Source organism: Notamacropus eugenii, chromosome 6 (assembly GCF_028372415.1).
Source record: "Notamacropus eugenii isolate mMacEug1 chromosome 6, mMacEug1.pri_v2, whole genome shotgun sequence".
In the NCBI taxonomy this organism is placed as follows: domain Eukaryota; kingdom Metazoa; phylum Chordata; class Mammalia; order Diprotodontia; family Macropodidae; genus Notamacropus; species Notamacropus eugenii.
The window spans coordinates 386079388-386093424 of NC_092877.1; positions in this window are offsets into that span (position 1 = coordinate 386079388).

Sequence of the window (14037 nt, forward strand, 5' to 3'; positions counted from 1 at the left end):
ACTGGCCCCTGGTGACAAGGCATTATTCCAATACAGGAAATCACAGACTGGCTCTGAGGCTTCTAGCTGCCTCCCCAACTAATAAAGTCACATCTGTATTCACACATGTGTGTGCTAAGCAGACTAGTTTAAAAAAGATCTCTTGTGACGTATTCATCACATCAATTTCTCACTGAATGACTTCCACCCTGACCGTACAGAATCAGCCAGAAATGTGCAGGGCCTTGTCTTCTTCCCACTTCTCTGAGGTGACGTGAGGGCAGTTGTCTGAGGCCACCAGGGTCATTCATGGTGGGAGGCAAGTACAAGTCAGCATCCCCAGCCACTCACTGGCTTGGAGCTGAACAGGCTTCTTCTCTCCATCAAACAGCAGTAAATCAGCCTCCGGGCCTGACCTCCCTGAGAACATCATTCTTCAAGATCTTAGGGAGATTTGGACAGAATATGGGGGTCACAGCAAGGCTCCCAAGGCTTCGGTGCCCTCATTTCCTCTTACACCTCCTCCCCATGAAGTCAAGGCAACCTGGATGTCAGGTTTGAAGACACCTCTTGTGTTCTCAGCCTTCACACACACATACACACAATCACACATATGCATACAGACACAGATATGCACCCTCTAGGGGCTTCAGCTAAAGCAAAGTGGCCAGAATTGGGAGCTACTATGGACAAATGACCTACAGTGCAGGCGTGTAATCCTGACTGAGCCTAAATTGGGCTCTCTGTAGCACAAGAAGACTCCACCTCCAAGAGACAGCCCTTCAGGTCCCCTCAGGCCAAAATGGCCAGCTCCTTTGGGCAGCCCTCAGGAGCCATGACCACCAACCCATTGCCCCTGCCTGCCAGCTGCTTTCCAACACCTCAGGGTCCTTCTCAAATGGAGGTGCTGAGCATATGTGCCCGGCCTGCACCCCCGTAGTCCAGGATGCCCTGTGCTAGATGGCATGTGCTTGTTTGGCTACCCCACAAGGTCTAAAGCCCCCAGGTGCCCCCAGGTCTTGGCTGATCAACTGGCCATACTTCACAGAGAGCTAGAGACCCCAACAGTCTCTAGTCCAAACCACATATGAAAGGAACCCCTTCTCTAACATAGCCAGAAAGTGGTCATCTACCCAGCCTCTGCTCACAGTCCTCTAGGGAGAGGGAGATACTACCTCTGAGGAAGCCCTCTCCACACAGGGACAGCTTGCCTACTAAGGAAGGTTTTTCTGACAGAGCCGCAATAGTTTCTGTGCATTAACCTGGATCTCCTGGGAGGGCCTTTAGGGCTCCCCATGTTGTTGGCAGGAGACTGTTCATTCAGGGGGACCAACCGCAACAGAGACACAGTCCTGGTCCCCCTCCCCAAGGAAAGAAATGCACTTTTACTTGGGTTTCCCAAAAGAATCATCTCCATGGGACCACAAGCCCCATTTTAAGACTTGGAAAACGCAGTCGAAAAGAACTTTGCGCTGATGGCCCAGAGACTCTTATCTGCTTAAAGCCTTTGCATTGTCTGAGGAATGAAATGCAGACCAAGCGCCAATAGCTCATTCTTCGGCCCCAGGAGAGGGGCAGAGACTCTCCAAACACCCCCCATATTCCCTTCCCCCACATGCATACATGTATGAACATGCATGCACACTCCTGCAGGCTCACACTTACCTGAGCCTCTGATGGGGGAAGGTCTCTGTAGGCCCCATTCTTTCCTGCTGCTGCTTTGGAAAATCACATCAGCTCAAACCATTCTAGCTGTAGGTTGAGATAAGAGAGGAAAATGGAGGAGAGGGGGCTGCAGAGAAAGAGAGAAGACTGAAAAGAAAGTAGTGGAGGAAGGGGAGGGGGAGGGAGGAGGTGAAGGAAGGTGGAGATGAAAGGAGATGGGGATAGACAGAGGAGACGGCATGCCCAAGGATCACCTAGGATACAAGGAAAAGAGAAATCTTCAGACCTCAGAAGCCTCTCCTGGCAATGACAAAAAACCAACCTTCACCTGGAGTCTGAGGGACTGGGGGGCCAAGGAGTGCTGGAGTCCCAGCCTCTACCTTGTCCCTGTAGCTGGGCTCATAGTGGCTGAAAGGCCAGAGGAGGCTGAGCCTGGCCATAGACTGTAACCAGAGATTGGGCACTAGAGAAGGTTATACCCAGAGGGGAGGGAGGAGAGGTGGAGGGGCAGGCTTTCTGAGCTTAGACTACTCTTAGACTACTTAGTCCTTCCCCTCTGAGCTTGTGTTCACGCTATTGACCACTCTGGGGCTCCCAGGGAGGAGTAGGGACACCGCTCTGATATCCATCCTTCCCAGAAGGAGTAGGGAGCCTGCCCTCCAGTACTTAACCGAGGCCTGAGCATCCTGAGCTAAGGAGGGGATGAGGAGGGCTCCTTCCACCACGGCCCCTGAACCCAGACAGGCTCTCCTCCAGGGTCCCACTCAAGCATCCTCACATCTGTCCACCCCCACCTCACAGAGGAACCGTTAACCTGGTACCCGTGGGTCTTTCCGCATAGGACTGAAACCTGGGGGGAACCTGCGAGCCCCTTTATTTTATAGAAGAAGAACCTAGCTGGAGTTCACAGGGCTGGAGCGAAACCCCAAACCCTAGAACTGGAAATGGGCACAGGCAGCTTCTGAACCCAGGTCCTCAGCAGAGCCAGCCAGCCCCACTAAATCATTCCACCTCCGAGACTAGCCCCTTCCACAGGGAAGCAGGAACTTGGGAATCTGGAGCAGTCAGAGGGCGGACGCGGGCTGGAGTAGGAGGTGAGACTGGAGAAGGCTCCCGGGCTGGCTCAGCAGTTCCAGCCAGACTGCTGCCCAGGCGATGCAGCAGCAGCACCACCTCGTGGCCACTTCCAGAACACGTCCTCAGGAGGCAGCCTTCCCTTCCCACTGAGCCTTTAGCCATCTCTGAGCCACCCCCACCCCTCCATTCCAGAGCAGGTGCTCCTGAGCAGGTGGACAAGCTGTCTACACAAAGGTGCACTTAGAGATCTCCTAGCCAGGCATTCCCATCTTACTGATGAGAAAATTGAGGAAGCCCAGATTCTCACCAGCAGAGGTGAAACCGCAATGGACCTTTGAGGTTATTTTGCCCAGTTCCTTCACTTTGCAGATGAAGAAGCTAAGTCCAAAGAGGGGAAATGATTTCCCCAAAGTCGCAGGAATGACGAAGTCAAGATTCAGTCCCCGTTTCTCTGCCTCCAAGTCCAGTTCACTCTGTCAGACTCTCTACCTCAGACCCCAGGGGATCATCAAGTGGCCACCCAATCATTGCTGCTGGGTCAAATCTCCATGTCTGTCCCTAATGCCCTCTCCTCCACACCATTGTCCCAGCATCAGGGAGCTGGCTCTCCAAATCTTCATGTCCTATTCTCCAAGACCTATTCTCTCCCTTCCTGGCAAGGGGACCACCATCCTCTTTCACCCTATTTCACGGCTTCAATCTTCCCAACTTCTCCCTTTCCCTTCTGCTGTCTCCCCTCCGCCATCCTGAATCCTGTTGACATTCTCCCACCTCCTTCTCTCCACTCACTCAGCCAACAACCTTACCATCCTCCCCTCTCCCATCCATCCTCCCACACAATTGCCAAATTCATTTTCCTAAGATGCTGTTCTGTCCATGTCATCACATCCTCTCACCTCAAATATTTTCAGTTTCCCCATTGCCTCAGAGATAAAATGCAAACCTATCTACTTAGTATTTCCTTCACAATGTTGACTTATTGATTGATCTATCCATTGACTGACTGAACATGGCTAGAGCCAACATTTTTTAAAAATTAATTTATTTTTAGTTTCAACATTCACTTCCATAAATTTTAAGTTTTCTCCCCCCTCTCCCCTCCCCTCCCCCCTCTCCAAGACAACATGCAACCTAATATAGGCTCTATATATACATTTATATTAAACATATTTTCATATTGGTCATGGAGCCAAACCTTTTTAAAAGATACAAATGAAGCCTCAAGTCTTTTTAAATTCCATTTAGCTGAGTAACCCAAACATCTCTCTCTTCCTGAGTCATATTCCTGTCTCTGAGTGGGGTCTCCCAGGGCAAGGGCCCAGCGTCATGGTTTCCCCATATACTTCTAAGAGTCTCTATGGAGCTATGCCCTAGGGGACTACAAACACTGAGTCATCATGCTATGACGCACTCCCCAGATCAGATTTTGGATAATTCCATGTGCCTGTATCTCTAGAGGGCCACTAGGTGGCAGGATTTTAGTTTTTAAGTCTGGGGTGACAATTATCCCCTTGATCATGCCATCGTGGGATTAGCTCTAGAGCAACAAGGAACTCAGGAGCCTTCCAGTTCAATACTTTTATTTTACAGAAGAGGAAACTGAGGCCCAGGAAGTGTTAATTGACTTGCACATAAAAAATAGTGTGAGAGATGGGACCAATAAATTTGTGATTTCACTGATGTTGGTAACTTCTAAACTCTGACCTCCTAATTTTCCGAGTTAGACATTCAGGATCTGCTTTGCTGGGACTCAGGGAAATAGGTATTTGGGACTAATTCTCTGTTAAATACTAGAGAGAGGGCATCCACCATACAGCCTCTAAAGAAAACAGCTTCCTTCTGATGAGATCATACCCTTTGTCTAAGAGACGGCTTTATCAGTGTCATAGTAATAGCTAACCTGAAGTGAACAACGAAACATCTCATTAGAAACTGGTTTGTTGTCGTTGTTATTTTTACAGTATAGACTTTACTGAAGTCAGGAAGACAACTTGGGAAAAGGCTGCTTCATGTTCTCTGCCGAGAACGTAAAGCTGCTTTGAGATTCACACTATTGAGAAGTAAAAGAAAGAGGGTGAACACTTTCTATCGTGAGTTGGAGCTGCCAGTCAGAAGTTGGTATGAACAACTGGAATCAGTCCTTTTCTACTGAGTGAGGGGTTTGGTCACACTCTGAGGAACTGTCTCAGACTGGGAAGATATAGCTGGGGGCTGGAGACTAGAAGGTAAGAATGAGGATGGCTAGAGCTAAACTAGAAAGAATGCTTAGCCCCAGGGCACACCGTGAAAGGAGAGAGAAGAGCTGAGTTGTGAATGAGAGTGGGGGGAGATCTATGACTTGGGCTGAAGAGGACTCCCCTCTTCTAGGATTGCTCTTTCCCCAAATTCCCTCCCAGTGCCTCCCTACCCCGTATCATAGTGAACCTTTTTGCTGATCCCATAATGCCTCTGTTTCTTTGCTCAAATGTTTTCGGTAACCTGAATTTTGTTTCAACCACAAAGGGCTCAAAGGTTAGCTAGAGACAAATGTAAGTAAAGGCAGAGAGCTTACCCCTTGATCTGAATGTTAGCAATTTTCCTAAATGGGGGCTTAGAGTGATTAGGATTAGAACTTTTCATTTAACACAGACTCCTTAAAGCACCTCCTTAAGAGCAGCTAAAGTGGTAGAGTAGGGAGTCAGGAAGATCTGAATTCAAATCCAGTCTCAGACACTAGCTATGTGATCCTGGGCAAGTCACTTAGCCCTGTTTGCCTCCTTTTCCTCATATGTAAATTAGATGGAGAAAGAAATGGCAAAACACTCCAGTACTTTTGCCAAGAAAACTCCACATGGAGTCACGGATAGCTGAATGAAATGACTGAATGAGAATCCTAAAGCCACTGAGGAAGGAGACATAGGAGCTACAAAGGAAGCGGCTGATTACCAGAGACTTAAAATAAGATAATTATTTTAAGGTGTTACATAAGAAAAAAAATAATCCAAATAGATAACACTGAACTAGGATGATAGAAAACAAATCTACAGATCTCTGTGCTTATCCAAACTCAATAACCACCCTGCCTGCAGTTCCAAGTTATTACAGCCGCTAATGTTTGTCAATTGATCTGGAGCCAGCAGGGCTATCACAACTGATGGGTTTATGCGGATACAGTAAGATATGTGCATTTCCATACAGAGAAAAGGTGCATGGCAGCATGAAGCAAGTCTTCAACTAGGTCCAAAGACCTGACCTCCAGTCTTGGCTCTACAAAGGACAGGATCTTTGACCTTGGACAAGTTATTTAAGCATGAGGTGGGCTGGCAGGACTTTAGAGCTCATCTAATCCAGTCTCTTCATCCTACAGATGGGAGACATGGAGCTTTCAGAAGTAAAGTGATTTGCCCAGCACCAACCAAGCTAGTGAATGGCCAGTCTTTGACTTCCCAATCCGGTGCCCATCCCACTGCACTCTCATCTCTAACAGAGGGATGATAACTGCTCTGCCCATCCCAGAGTCTTTTGTGTGGATGTGGATGAGGATGAAAGGAGATATGTCCGTGTGCTGTGTCAACCCACTGCTAACTACCATACAAGCAGGAGGCATCATTGTTACCAGTTTTTGTGAGATGCCTGCGTGCCCTTGATGCCAGAGGAAGGAAGATGGAAGAGATGATCCAGGGGACCAATAACCATAGATGTGGGTACAGCATGGAGGAGGTGTGCCCACACTGATCAATAAAAGACTGTTGAAGGCTATAAAAAGAATTAGCTAAGTTTTCTACAAAAGGGATTTTAACTTACAAGTCCCAAAGCCAATTACAATTGTTTTTAATCCATTGGATTATTTGGCAAGTTTCTATTTCTACTGACATGTTGGGCTCACGTCTCCACACATCCCATGTCTGGACACTCTCTATGAAGCTGAGATCCCTCCTAGTGAGTGATGAGAATGAAGGAGGCTGCAGGCCATGAGGAAGCAGGTCAGCTTACACAAGGCTGGCAGCTTCCTTACTGAGGGTCCCGCTAGGCGATAAATTACAGCCATGAAATGCAGAACATGCTGGCTCCCTCTGCCTGAGGCTCAGCCACCTCCTCTCCTCCATCAATCTTTCCTAATGACTACTTGGCATTCGGGCTTCCGCCATGACCTGACCCCCTGTCAGGAGACCCTGGCTTCCAGCATTCTTTAGGGTTCTGCCTCATCAGCCTCCAAGACAAAGCTTTGAGAAGCCTCCCGGTCCCAAATCCCAGGATCTCAGAGCTGGCAGGGACCTCAGCGGGCAACTAGTCTGACTGTACCTGAACAAAAGCCCCTTTCACAGCTTCCGCCAAAGTGGTCCTCCATCTTCTATGGAATGGCTCCTGAGACCCACTGCCCCCACGGCAGCCCGCTCCACACTGAGACAGTGCCACTTGTCAGAAAGCTCCTCCCTCCCACAACCAACTTAAACCTGCCAGGGAACAACTTCACACAAACACACATGCACACACATGGGCTCCAGGTCCCTCCCCCTGGGGCCAGATGGAACGTGTTGGATCCTTCTGTCAAGTGACAGCCCTAGAAACCACCGACAACAAAGTCAAGGTGCCCTCATGGACTCAAGGACCTTGGCCATCTTGGCATCCTCTTCTGGACTCTCTTGAGTTTATAAATACACAGTAGAAGGAACACTGGCTATGGAACTGGGTTCAAATCCCATCTGTGATGATCATTACCTATGTGACCTTTACACAAGTCACATAATTTCCCTGGGCCTCAATTTCCCCATCTGTAAAACAATGGATGGAGTTAAACCAAACAGCCTCTGAAGTGCTTTTTAGCTCTACATCTATGATCCTTAAATAAAATTTGTAAAGTGCTGGTACATAGTAGGTGCTTGTTTCCTTCCTTCCTAAGTGTGGTGCCCAGAACAGAGCACATCGTTCCATATGTGGTAGGACTGGGTATAAGTACAAAGAGACTGGCCATCATTGCCTCACTCCTGGAAGCTCTGCCTCTCCAGGCAGCCCCAGAATCCTGGCTTTTGATATCTTACTTGACCTTTCATCTTTTGCCTTTTCTGCTAGTTTCCTCAAACCCACCTGGATTCACAAATGACTCATCCTTACATACCAGTACTAGCAACATGTGTAAAGTTCTAGAAGCTTTGAAAAGTACTTTACAAATATCATTTAATTTCATCCTCAAAATATTGGAAGAGTAGGTGCTATTACTATGCTCAGTTTACAGATGCCCAGGGAGGTGAAGTGTCCTGTCCACACAACTAGTGTCCGAGGTTGTATTTGAACTCAGGTCTCTCTGATTCCAGGTCCAGTCTCTACCTACTGGGTCTCCTGGTGGCCTCAGAAAGCACAAGATCCAGGAATGGCATAGAAAGGAGGGGTAAGGATGCTGTGTTCACAGCCCCACCACGCTTTCACTTGTTTATTAACTTATGAGAGGCTGAGGTTGTGGTACCTTTACTTTAATTGCGCTCTCATGTTTGCACATGTCTGGGTTAGTGGAAGGGAAGAGAGGGAAATTTTGATATTTCCAGGCATCTAGGGAGCTGTTTTGGATAATGAGGATTTTGCCCTTTGAATACTATTAGGTTTAAATTTTAACCACATTAGATGGTTTGGGAGACGACACAGAAGTTTCCCTTCTGATGACTCAAAGTCACCATGGTGAACATCAATGAACATACATTGTCCTGAGTTCACACAATGCTAGGGCTATCTCCAGGTAGATCCAGCTGCATCCTTGCACTGAATGGTCCCTCAGGTTGTGCTTTCTGACTTTCCACAATGTTCCAGAGAGATAAAGTCCAAGCTGGGCTCCAAGGTAACTCACTATTTCAGCAAAATGCACACCACTGTGTGCACAGACTCTCCGAGGAGAACCTGGGGGTTCCCCTCCCCACCCAGAAGTATCCAGGACTTTTACCATCCCCTATGTCCTTGACTTCCTTCTGTCTCCAGATCTGCTCATTAAAGCTAAAGTAAACCTCACAAAAGGCTGGGGTTCACAAAGGACAAAACTGAGTCCAAGTGAGGTGAGCTGAGAGAAGGGGTAGCAGTGTGTCCTCCACAGATCTCTTCGTGGGGAGTTGGTTCCCTCTCTAGGGCTGCTGGTCAGCAAGGTTGGCCTGATGGTGGCTGAGTCCTTGGGGGCCACTGCATCATTCCCTCCCGGGCCCTTCCCAGGCACCCCCACTCTTACCCATGGCCTCATTTGGACATAGATGGGGATGTCCTTGGTCTTGTTTCTTCTGTCGCCTCTTCTTTTATTTGTGCTATGTCAACACATGCTAAGCACTTAATGAATAAGGGGAAGGAATACAAATTCATCATCTATCCATCTAGCCAGTAAGAGGTGAGATTTTAACAAAGTGGATCTGAGTGCAAGACTTCATGACAGGATACTCTATTATGGGAATAAATCCCAAAGTCACTCGGCCTCCACCCTAAGCCCTTTCACCCCTCTCAAGGCTTCGTGGAGTTCAGGCCCTTGCCCAGAAGCAGGAGCAAGGACAGATAGCCCTGGTGAAAAAGGCTGACGATGGGTGGCACTCGTGGGTGACGCAGCCTTGATGCAGGACATTCCTCTATATTTTCTTCATCTTTGTTAGTTTTACAGGCACACAGGGCCAGTCCCTGTGACCAGTGACTGCACAGAGATGACACATCCATCTGACCAATGCGACGGTACAACAGGACTGCAATAGCAGTAGAGTCATGCACAGGACAAAAGCTAAGTCACAGTGCTGGTGGGCTAGACTTGCATCGAAGCCCTTGGAGGAATCTGGATGAGAATCCTGGTCCCAGCTGGAGCTTGTTGAGACTGTGTTCATCAGAGCTTGAGGGGCTGTAGGCATGAAATGCTGGGTCCAGCTTCAGGAGACCTGAGCACGGTGGTCACCCGAGGGGCTTCAGGGGTGGCCCTGGAGGGCACTGTGGTCACCTGGGCAGTGGCTAAGAGAGGCGGGGCTGCAGGAATGGTCATGGTTGGGAGTCTGCTGGTAGGTAGGGTGTTGATTGGCAGCTGTGTGACTGTTAGTGGGTGTGTGCTTGGAAGTTTTAGGGCTGTTGTTGACTCCATGGTTGGTGTTGGCAGTTTTTCTGGAGGTTTTGTAGTCAGTGCTGGATGTGGAGGTAGGGATGGTGTGGTTTCTAGTGGGGTGGTTGGCAACTGAATGAGTGTTACTGGTTGTATTATAGCTGTTGGCTATATGGTTGGTGGTGGTAGTTGTGTACTTGTTAGACGAGTGCTTGTTGTAAATGGTGGTATACTTTGTGGCTGTGTGCTTGCTGATCTCATGGTTGTTGGCTGTGTACTTGTTGTAGGTTGTATGTTTGTTGTGCATGGTTGTGCAGTTGTAGCAGGCTGTGTGCTTGTCGGTTTTGTGTTTGTTGCTGGCTGTGTGGTTGTCGTAGATTGCATGTTTGTTGTGCCTGGTTGTGCAGTTGTAACTCGCAAGCTGTGTACTTGCTGGCTGTGTGCTTGCTGGGGACTATGTGGCCACCCTACCGCTTCCCGATGGCCTCTGGGTTGCCCGAACAGTGATTTGACTGGTACCCACGGTCCACTTAGTCGCGCGTGGATTCGTAGTTGGTTCTCCAGCTGGCATAGGCAGGCAGACGAGCTGGTCCTCGATTAGTGAATCGACGCTCTCCCCCTGCAGGTGGTCTGGGTCACTACAGGACGGGCGGCCGCCAGCGGAGGCCACCGCCTGCACCTTCCCCCGATTGCTCTGGAGCCAGCGGTAAAGACAGCGCAGGTGGCAGTCGCACTGCCAGGGATTGTCCCCCAGAGAGACGGAGGCGAGCCCCGGCAGGGCCTGGAAGAAGCCCTGGGGCACGCTCTGCAGCCGGTTGGCCTGAAGAGAGAGCGTCCGGAGCTGGGCCAGGGGCTCCAGTCCGTCCCGGCTCACCGTTCCGACGCGGTTGCCTCCCACGTCGAGCTGGGTCAGGTTGGGGAAGCCCACGAGCAGCGTGACCGAGGGCAGCGCGGCGATCTGGCTGTGGGAGAGGAGCAACCTCCGGAGCGCAGGCGGCCCAGCCCCGGGGGTGGCGGCAGGCAGCTCGCGCAGCTGGTTGCGGCTCACGTCCAGCTCTCCCAGGTGAGGCAGGTGCTCGAACAGCTGCTCGGGAAGCTCGCGCAGTTGGCTGAAGGCGAGCCGGAGCTCGCGGAGTTGCGCGGGCCCCAGGAAGGCCCGGGCCTCCAGGCTCTCCAGGCCGTTGCGCTCCAGACTCAGCTTCTGCAGGGGATGCAGGTGTTGCAGGAGCCCTGTGGGCAGCTGCCGGAGCCCGTTGCCCTGCAGACCGAGCTCTTGCAGCTCCCCAAGGCCGTCCAAAAAGCAGGCGGGCAGCGTGCGGCGCTGGTTGTCCCCGAGGCGCAGGACGTGCAGGAAGCCCAGCGGGCGCAGCAGGTGCCCGGGCAGCGCCTCCAGACGGTTCCTGCCTGGGTGCAAAAGCCTCAGCTGGTGCAGCCTGTCGAAGAGGCCCTCGGGGAGCGCTCTGATGGCGTTGTTATTCAGGAAAAGCTCCTCCAGGCTTCCTAGGTCGGAGAAGAGGCCCTCGGACACCTGCTCGATGTGATTGTTCTTCAAGGTGAGCTTCCTCAATTTCCCCAGGTGGTGCAAGCTCCCCGGAGGCAGGGCCCACAAGGTGGGAGCATTGCGCCAGCTCGGTCAGGTGATCGAAGGCACCCACCTCCACAGTCTCTATTCGGTTCTGCAGAAACTCTACCTTCCTCAGGCCCTGCATGTTCCTGAAAGCTCCCTTTGGGATTCTAGAGATGCCGGTGTTGGTGAAGTAGACATCTGTGATGGCACAGCCCATGGCTGCCGGGATTTCCTGGACTTCTTCCTTGGCAAAGACGGCCTTGTGGACTCTGGGGCTGCCATTCAGGGAGGCCAGTTTGATGCCTTGTAGCCACAGGAGGCCAGGAAGAACCATGGAAGCCAGCATCATTTTCCTGTGGGTGAGAAGAAATCCCTGCCGCTGGCAAGCAAACCAATAGGCTAGCTTCTTGGTATGGAGAAAAGAGCAAGCCTGCATCCCTTGGCCCAGGGCATGCCTAGGGACACTGGCTGAACCAGGGTCAGAGCCTGAGCCAAAGCCAGGACAGCAGTTCAAAAGGAGGCTGGACTCTGCCCCCCCCCCCTCATCTTAAGACTAGGGAACAACCTCTCTGCTTCAGGACAGCCCACCCCACTGTGGGGCTGGAGGTCAGGTTGTGGCCCCCTCTCCCCCCACTCCCATCCATATGGACTGAGCCACCAGGGACTGGGTCCTAGCTCTGCCGAGGAGACCTCCCTCCAGCTAATACCTTCAGCTGTCTGGGCCCCAGTTTTCTCCTCTTTAAAACAGTTGATAAGAACTAGGGCCATAAGGTGGAAATATTCTGTAAGCTTTAAAGCTCTGTGGAAATGAAAGTTATTGCTGTTTTGCTACAATCACCTTCTCTCATCCCTTTTAATAGCCCTTGGAAATCTCACCCCTTCCCAAAGCCTTCACTACCAAAGAGGATGGGGGATGGAAAAGGGTGGGCCTCATATTGAGAAGTGTGGGGGAGAGGGGGCAGGGAAAGGGAAATGACAAAAAATAAACCCAAAACCACTCAGAAGAAAACAAGCCAGCTCTTTTCTCTCTGTCCCTTTCCTGATGTGAATCTTCTCTTAGACTGATCAAGTTCCCTAGAGACCAGGCCATGAAGCTGAACTTCTGAAGACATCCGAGATGGTCACTGCTGTTCACTGCCTGAATATTGGACAGATGAGCTAACTGTCAACTGGCCTACCAACCACCAGTCACTCAGATACCCAGCTACTGTCCCACACACACCTCTAGCTTCCTGGACCTGACCCATGAGAGAGCCTGAAATAACTGAGATGTTAAAAGACAGCAAGAGGAGGAGGAGGGAGGGGAAGAGGAAGAGGAGAATGAGAAAAATAAGAGTTAGAAGAAGAAGAGGAGGCAGATGAGGAGGAAGAGGAGGAGGAAGGATGCACCAGTCCCCCAAGGGTGGTAGTGTGGAAAGAGAAGTACTAGGAATTGGGATTCAGACCTTCTGGGGCCTCCCTCTCCATTGCCCACCAGTGTCCATCTCCTTTGTCTGCTCTGGGGACCCTTCGATTCGTCTGTAAATTCAGGTAGTGGACTAGAATGGCTTTTGAGGACCATTCCCCTGGGCCTCGGTGGTCCTGCTCTTAACTTATTAGATGTATTTCCTGGTAGGGCCACAAGGTGGTGCTCAGAAGCTGCTGCCCCCTTGAGCAAAATGGAGCTGGGGGAGCCCAGGTGGACCTGGGAGACAGAAGTCCTCCCTGGAACAGCTCCCCAGTCTCCCAAGCCTGTAAAGTAGACCCAAAAGACCCCTTGGGCAGAGCAGGGGGAGAAGTAGGGAGATACCAATGGAGGGAGAAGATCTAAAGAGACAGAGCGCCCTGAGGATTCCTTAGGGCATAGGAGAGAAGTGGAATTCAGAGCCTCCTCACCTAGAGGAAGCTAGGTGTTAAAGTAGACTGAGGCCTAAAGTCGGGAAGACTTGAGTTCAAATCCAACCTCAGACGTTTAATGTATGGCCCTAGGCTGGTCATTTAACCTCTGAATGTTTCATCTCAACTGTAAAAAGGGGGTCGGAATTACATCTAGTTTGTAGTGAAGATTAAATTAGATAATAGTTCTAAAAAGCCTGAAACATAGAAGGTGCTAATAAATGCTCTTGTGAGCACCCCCTCGGTGGAAGCACTAGACCCCTTTGGCTGCTTTGTCAGCTTGGTTTTTAGGAGAAGGGAAGCCCAAAAGATTTGCTTTGGGAAGGAACCAGTGGAGAGGGAGAGATGAATGATTAACTAGAGGGTTCTCCCTGGAGAGAGGAAGCAAAACCCCAATTTCTCTCTCAGAAGCTGAGTAGTGAGAGTTGAACAATAACGAGACGAATCAGAAAACTTTCAAAGCTGGGCAAGTATGGAATAAAACTGGTCACCACAGGACAGCGGGCTAGAGCTGTCGGGGGGGGGGGGGGGGGGGGGGGGGGGGGAGGCCATCTGGCCATTCAGAGTAAGTGGTGCTAGCCAATCTCCCAGACACAGGGAGAGGGCTGGATTAAGGAGTGACAATAGAACAGCACTGGGGAGAAAGGAATTCTCTGTACTTAGATGGATTTCTTTAAAGCTTGTTACCAAATATGTATTGTTTCATGGATCGGAGCCTCAGAATGGACATTGTCATACTGCGTTCATTTAATAATGTCATTAAAGAATTCAGTAATTAAATTCCTGTCTTTCTCCCTCTCCCTCCATCCCTTCTTCCTCCTTCCCTCTCTCTCTGTCTCTGTCTTTCTGTCTC